Source organism: Dama dama, chromosome 19, assembly GCF_033118175.1.
Source record: "Dama dama isolate Ldn47 chromosome 19, ASM3311817v1, whole genome shotgun sequence".
Taxonomy (NCBI): domain Eukaryota; kingdom Metazoa; phylum Chordata; class Mammalia; order Artiodactyla; family Cervidae; genus Dama; species Dama dama.
The window spans coordinates 35907391-35914717 of record NC_083699.1 but is presented as its reverse complement, the minus strand read 5'-3'; positions in this window follow the sequence as shown (position 1 = coordinate 35914717).

Genomic DNA, 7327 nt, shown 5'->3' with positions numbered 1-7327 from the left:
AGATGTGCTCCCCCAAACTCATATGCTGTAGTCCTTGCCCCCAGAACCTCAGAATATGACCCTATTTGGAGATGGGGTCTTTACAGAGGTATTCAGGTTAACATGAGGGTGGGCTTTTTAATTCAATATGACTGATGTGCTTATAAGAAGAGGAAATTTGGACACAAAAATATACATAAAGGGAAAACAATGTGAAGAGACACAAGAAAACCATCTATAAGCCAAGGACAGAGGCCTTAAACAGACCCTTCCTTCACAGAGCTTTCAGAAGGAGCCCCAGTCAACACCTTGATTTTGGACTTTTAGCCTCCAGAACGTGAGACAATACATTTCTGTTAAGTTACCCAGTTTGTGGTGCTTTGCTATGGCAAGCCTAGCAAGTAACATACAGTTCAGTCCAGTTTGAAGCTTTGCCAACTTGCAAAGCCAACATGGTGTCCCTGAAGAGATACCAGCACTGCTGGCTGGCCCTGCTTCCTCCGAAGTCTGGGTCCCGGTCCACTGGGATTCACCTCCAAACCCCTAGTCATCTAGTGTTGGTCGCTCAAGTCATGTCCGACTCTTTGTGACCCCATGGACTATAGCCCACCAGGCTCCTCTGTCCTAGGAATTCTCCAGGCAAGAATACTGAAGTGGGCTGCCAGTTCCTCCTCCAGGGGATCTTCCTAAATTTGAATAATTCCAACCTCTTCCCTTGGTTCTCCCAGCCTAGGAACTGCTTTCTGCCATTACTTCCTCTCTGAGAGCTTAGTAATCTCTTTTTGCCTTTAGTTAGCAATTCTTTATTATCTAGTTAAACATTCCCTGTATTAAGTTCTTTCTGTTAAAATGACAAGAGCCTTGTGGGCATGACCCTGGCTGCCTAGCTAGGGAGGTGGGGCTGCTGCCCCAGTGGGTCTGGAAGGCGGGGCATCAAACCAAAGAGTGTTATTCTCGAGACTTATGATCTATAGAATTTGCCTTGTTGGGTTGTGATTTCTTGGGGGATGTATCACCCCTTCCTTCTTTCTTATTTCTCCTTTTTGGAATGGAAAAGCCTGTCTCACCATTGTATTTGGAAGCACTTAACTTGCCTGGTTTTACAGGTTCACAGTTGGAGAGCTGTTTTGCCTCAGGATGAGTCCTACCTCTAGTCTTACCTACATCTGATTTTGATATTTAGAGTTTGGACTTTGGACTTTAAAATTGATGCTAGAATGAGTTAAGGCTTTGGGAGCTGTTGGGATGGAAAGAATGTATTTTTCATGCAATAAGGACATGGATTTTGGGGGGTGGGGTGGGCAGGGGTGGAACACTATGGACAGAATTGCATCCCCACAAAATTCATATGTTGAAACCTCTAATCCCCAATGAAACTCTCACAGAGAGTATGACAGAAAGATCCTTCCTGGCATAACCCTGTATTGCTACTGCTAAGTCACTTCAGCCGTGTCCGACTCTGTGCGACCCCATCCCTGGGATTCTCCAGGCAAGAACACTGGAGTGGGTTGCCATTTCCTTCTCCAATGCATAAAAGTGAAAAGTGAAAGTGAAGTAGCTCAGTCATGTCTGACTCTTCTCTACCCCATGGACTGCAGCCTACCAGGCTCCTCCGTCCATGGGATTTTCCAGGCAAGAGTACTGGAGGGGGGTGCCATTGCCTTCTCCGAGTAGCAGTAGCAGTAGCAGCAGTAGTATTAGGTATCTTTAAGAGAGTACTTCAGACAGTACTAGGTACCTCTCCTCCAGTGCCAGAGACAAGAATCATAGAACTCATTAATACAATTGCAGAGTCGGACATGGCTGAGCAGCTGAGCCCTCAGCACTCAGAGACAAAGATGGCAACTTCTGAAGCAAACAGTGTGGTGGACTTTGTTTTCTCATTTGAATATACATTGACTTAAGCCCATTTGCTGAGAGTTTAGTTGCTAAGGAAAAGCACTACATAGAGGAACAGAATAAAATGTTGAAGATATATAAAGATTGGATCTAAAAGGCTTCATGTAATTTCGAATGTCTGATTTTCTCACAGTAACCTGCATGTTTCGCACACTCCTTAGAGATTTTCTGTTCTCATGTTGGTCTCCTTAGACTAGGAGCTCCTTGAGGTAGAGTTGGGGGATATTTAGTCCTTTCTGTATCCCCTAGTGTCCATTACTGTGGCTGGTTCATACTTGACATTTAATAATATTGATTAAACTTGAACTTAATTCTGGAAAAGGGCCAATTTCAGCTCCCCATCCTCAGCGTCATCTTGGATCTGTCAATGACCCAGGACAGAGCCTCCAGGGAAAGGGGCAGCCTAAATGTGCAGAGAAATGTACTTTGTCGACTTCAGACAAAGAAACGACTTTCCGTTAAGGTGGATTATTTTGAGAGCGCTAGACATAATTTACATATCAGTCAGTCAGGCAGTGGCCAAATGGTTCTCATGTCTGGAGGGAATTTATGTCTCTGCTCTTCTATGCTTAGGGTTTGAAACTTTCCTTATTTAATAATAGTTGTTACTTATTTAACACTAACGTATGTCAGGTTCAGGACGTTACAAAATTATCTCTCATTTGATAGCCACAACAATGCTATAAGATAGGTAACCCATTTTATAGGTGAAGCTGAGGCTCTGCAAAGTTAAGCAAATTGTCACTGCCACACTGAGAAATGCAATAACTGGAATTAAAATTCAGGTCTTTCTGACTTTGGTTTGGTCCTTTCCAGTGGTCTTCTGTTCTCCTGATCAAGCAGAACCCCTAGACAATTAAGATGGGGTTCTACAGGACCCCTAAGCTCCTTGGGTAGATCTCCTGATGCTCTCCACACTAGGATCCTTTCTCTAGGTATAAGCCCTCAAATTCTGTTATTTCTCTGAGAAAGTGATGGCTAAGTTCTCCAGTCCCCAGTTTAAGTTAGTATACACCTTTCCACACCTCATACTGAAGGAGGCTATTTGCAGAGGCAGCGTGAGAGTCAGAAGTGAGCAGGGACTTTCACTTTTCTGTACTGTTCCCCTCAATATCTCCTGCTGTATTTGTACCTAGAAGGGTTAATAAGATGATTATGTTATGGATAAACTATTGGTTATACACGGTACCTTTCAATAATATTTTATCTTCTCACATCCACATCTTATTATATCCACAATCCTGAGCAGCAGTGTTGTTAACCCAGACTGGAGACCATCTAAAGGGCCTTCCTGAATGCCTTTGGTATGTATTAAAATGTTTCTATGTATTTTTTAAGAATCACAAAAGATCAGAGCTACTGAATCATATTTATGGCATTAGCTTTCCAGTATGTCAGGTTTAAAAGAATTTAGGCTAATCTGAGAATCTCTGGATAATGTGGATGATATATCCATGGACTACATGAAAGCGTCCCTTGAAATGGAGATATAGAGAGTGGACTTCATGAACCCAATGTTTTCCATCTTTCATCTAAAGATGTATTGAAATTCTGTAGCGTGAAATGTCACACAGACTTGGTCACATTTTTCCACGCTAGATGAAGTGTTTTAAGCGTGAGAAGGCCACCTGGATGTTTCAAAATGAGATTGATTGGAAGTCCCCGTCCCCCAACTCCCCCACCCCACCCTGTGCTGTGGAGTTATCCTCAGCCGTTCAGGTTCACACTTTTTAATTCTAATGGTCCATCCAGAGGTCACCTTCTCTGCTGGAACATTTACTCAGTTGGGAGATTGTTGTAAGATTGAGTCCTTGGGGAAGTTCTGGCAGTAGCATCCCCACCCTGAATTAACAGTGTCAGTAGAACAAGGCGCAGCATCTTAACTCAGGCATAAGGAAAGCAGTGTTCTTACCAGGAAAGTCATGTTCTTACCACTCTGATCCTTTAGAGTGATTCTGAGCCTGTTCTTGGCTGTACCTTTCAAACCTCCTTGTCCATCTAAGCTGGAGATTGTGTGCTCCCTTTACCCTCCTCCAAACATTTTGAATTTAAAACATAAAAGAATAGTATAATGAGCTCCCCCACACTCTTTGCTTTATCTTTATATGAAACATTTTATTTTGTTGAACTATTTGAAACTAGGTGGCAGGTATTATGATGCTTCACCTGCAAAAGAGCATTATCTGCTGGGAACAAACATTTTCCTACATAACCACAATACCCTGATCACATGTAAGAAATTTAACCTTGCTGTAATGTCACTGGGCACAGCTCACATTCAAATTTTCCTTACAGTGTTCTTTATAGCTATTTTGGGAGGGGGGGAACAATGTAATCAAATCTTTAATATCACTTTTGTGTTAGATGAATTTACACGTAAATTGAAAATTGTCTTAGTTGTTTTAAATATCTCAACTCAAGGGACTCAACTTTGATTAATTTTGTATTTCGAACCCAAGTGCATATTCAGTACTGTTTCATCTAAGAAGATTTTGAAACGTGGCATTTGATGTTAATACTTTTAGAACTCTGGAATATCCTGGGCCCAATATCCCCAATATGTTAAAACTAGCAAGAAAACTTCTTTCTTTTGGTTGTTGTTGCTCTTTTTAACCACGTTAACCATTTGAGAATGCAGCGTTCAATAATTTTAAGTCTATTCACATAGTTGTGCAACACATCAGCAGCACTCTTTTTTTTTTTTTTTTTTGCCTAAAAAAAAGATATGTATTTATTTGGCTGTGCCAGGTCTTAGTTGCAGCATGCAGGATCTAGTTCCCTGACCAGGAATTGAACCTGAGTCCCCATGCTTTAACAGCATGAAGTCTTAGCCATTGGATCACTAACAAAGTCCCTCTAGCACTCTTTTCATTTTGCAAAACTAGAAACTAAACTCATATCTTCTCCCCCAAACCTGTTCCTTTTCCAGTGTTCCCCATATTAGAGTGTTGGTAACTCCATTCATCCAGCTATTCACACTAGAAACCTAAGCCATTCTTGAAAATTCCCTTTCCTTTACCTTCCATATCCAATCTATCATCAATTCCTGTTGATTTTGACTTTCCTGGATGCTTCCCATTCATCAGCTTGTTTCTGTCCCCAGCCCTGTCTCCCAGCCCATGCTGCTGTCATCTTATGCCACCTGGATCACTGTGACAGATTTCACACTGGCCTCCTTTTCTTCCTGCTTATCCATACTGGCTCCTAGTAATTTGTTACCCATACAAGAGACAGCTATTTCCAAAGGGCAAGTGTCCCTCCTCACTGGACTCTGCCCATGCTGTAGCCTCTGGCTGGACAACCCTTCATGCAGGTACTGCATATTTATCTATCACAGCTTAGTTATCAGAGAAGCCCTTGCTAACTTCTCTGATGAGATCACATTGCCCATGATAAAGTTTTCTGCCAAGTGCATTTCCCTCAAATACTTAGAATGATTACAGTGCATGTGTTGGTCTTCCTCACTAGAACAGAAGCTCTTTGAGGGTAGGAACTGTGTCACTTTTTGCTCACCCTTGTATCCTGAGCACCTAGAACACACTCGTGAAACATTTGATGAATGAATGAATACGTTTTCTTCTGGTCTTTTATCTATTTTCATATGCTCTCATGTTCGCAAAAATAGAAACATCTTGTACCTATGATTTTATAGCTTTTCTTCTGCACTTAGCTATAGGCAAACATTTGGGTGCTGTTTTTTATTGACAAATCCCACTCTTTGGATGTTTTGCTGTTTCCGATTTACTCCTTGGACTTTTCATTTGGAAAGTCGACTTCAGGGTTGTGTATAAACAGTAAACCTGAATTAGTACTGGCTGCTGTATGGTTTCTGACCTTTTTTCCAAGGCCCATGTCTGCACCTGGCAACATCTCTGGTCTGTGCAGGAAGGGTAGCCCAGTGGTTGGTATGTGGAGTCAGAGAGATGAGCTGCTCAGCACTGCTCTGCTTCAGTCCCAGTTAGGCTCATTAGAATACAATGAAAAGAGTCTCAATTAAGTTACTTCAGTAAAAGTGGAATCTAGGCAGAAATCTCTCTAAAATCCAAAGTGGAGCTGCAACTAGAGCTAGAAACTTGATCCAGATTCAGAGCAGCCTTGGGATTTGGGCAAAAGGAGTCCATGGCTCTCCACCCAGTCTCAGGGTGACCTGTCTCAGCCACTCTCTCTATATCAGCTCTGATCTCCGCTTTAACTTTCGAAGCTCCCCTGCTTACTTACAGTGTTTGCTTTTCAGAAGTTTGATTTCCAAACAGCTTTAATTTGGCATGGTTCTGACTCAGTCTTTGGCATCTCTTGATACATCTTTTTGCCTCTTATTTTGGTTCTCATGGAAAACTCTGTTTCTTTTTTCAAATTAGAGAGTCTCTAGTTGTCCCATCTGATCTTTTTGAGCCAGCTCCATATGTCCTTGAACTAATGTCTACATGCACGTCGCTGTCTTTGGATGGGGGCATCCACTTCTAGTTAGTAACAAACCCAAAAATGACTTACTGGGCAATAGAAGAGGTGAACTGGAAACTTTCCATTAAAATAGGGCATGGGCAAATCAGATGCTGTAACTGACTTACTTGGTACAGCCTGTGTGACCTGGAACAAAACACCCAACTTCAATTTTTTTTTCCTTCCTACTGGGGTATGGAGAAGGGAATGTTCACCAACTCCAGTATCCTCACCTGGAGAATTCCATGGACAGAAGAGCCTGGTGGGCTACAGTCCATGGAGTACAAAGAGTCGACACTACTGAGCGACTAACACTTTGACGCTTATAGCTGATTAACAATGTTGATAGTTTCAGGTGAATCCAACTTCAGTTTAAAGCCTTGGTTTCCTCAACTGTAAAAAGAGGAAAACAACATATTTTATTAAATTCTCAGGATATAAGAAAATAAGATAAGATAAAGCACACAGGATACTTAACCCAAGAACATGACAATGTTTCTCTTCATAGTAATAATGTCATTTATAATAAATTAATGTTTATAATGAATATATTAATATATATTATGTATTTTAACACATTCTTTGAAAAAATTACATTTTTATATTATAAATATAATAGAGACTTCCCTGGTAGTCCATAGGTTAAGAATCTGACTTGCACTGCAGAGGACATGGGTTCAATCCTGGTCAGGGAATGAAGAGACAACATGCCACAGAGCAACGAAGCCTGTGCGCAACAACTACTGTGGTGCTACAAAGAGAGAATTCATGCACTGAAATGAAAAATTTCAGGTGACGCAGATGAATAAATAAATATTAAAAAGTATAATACACATAATATGTTTTTATATACATTTGGAATAATGTATTTTTCAAATCACCTTTTTAATCTGGCTTACTTCTGGGAAGAATTTCCCAGGCGGCCAAATACTTCTGTAAATTGTGACTCTCGGGAGAATAATGTTTCTGACACACAGGGTGGAGTGATGGGAATGTTTATTTCCCCAGG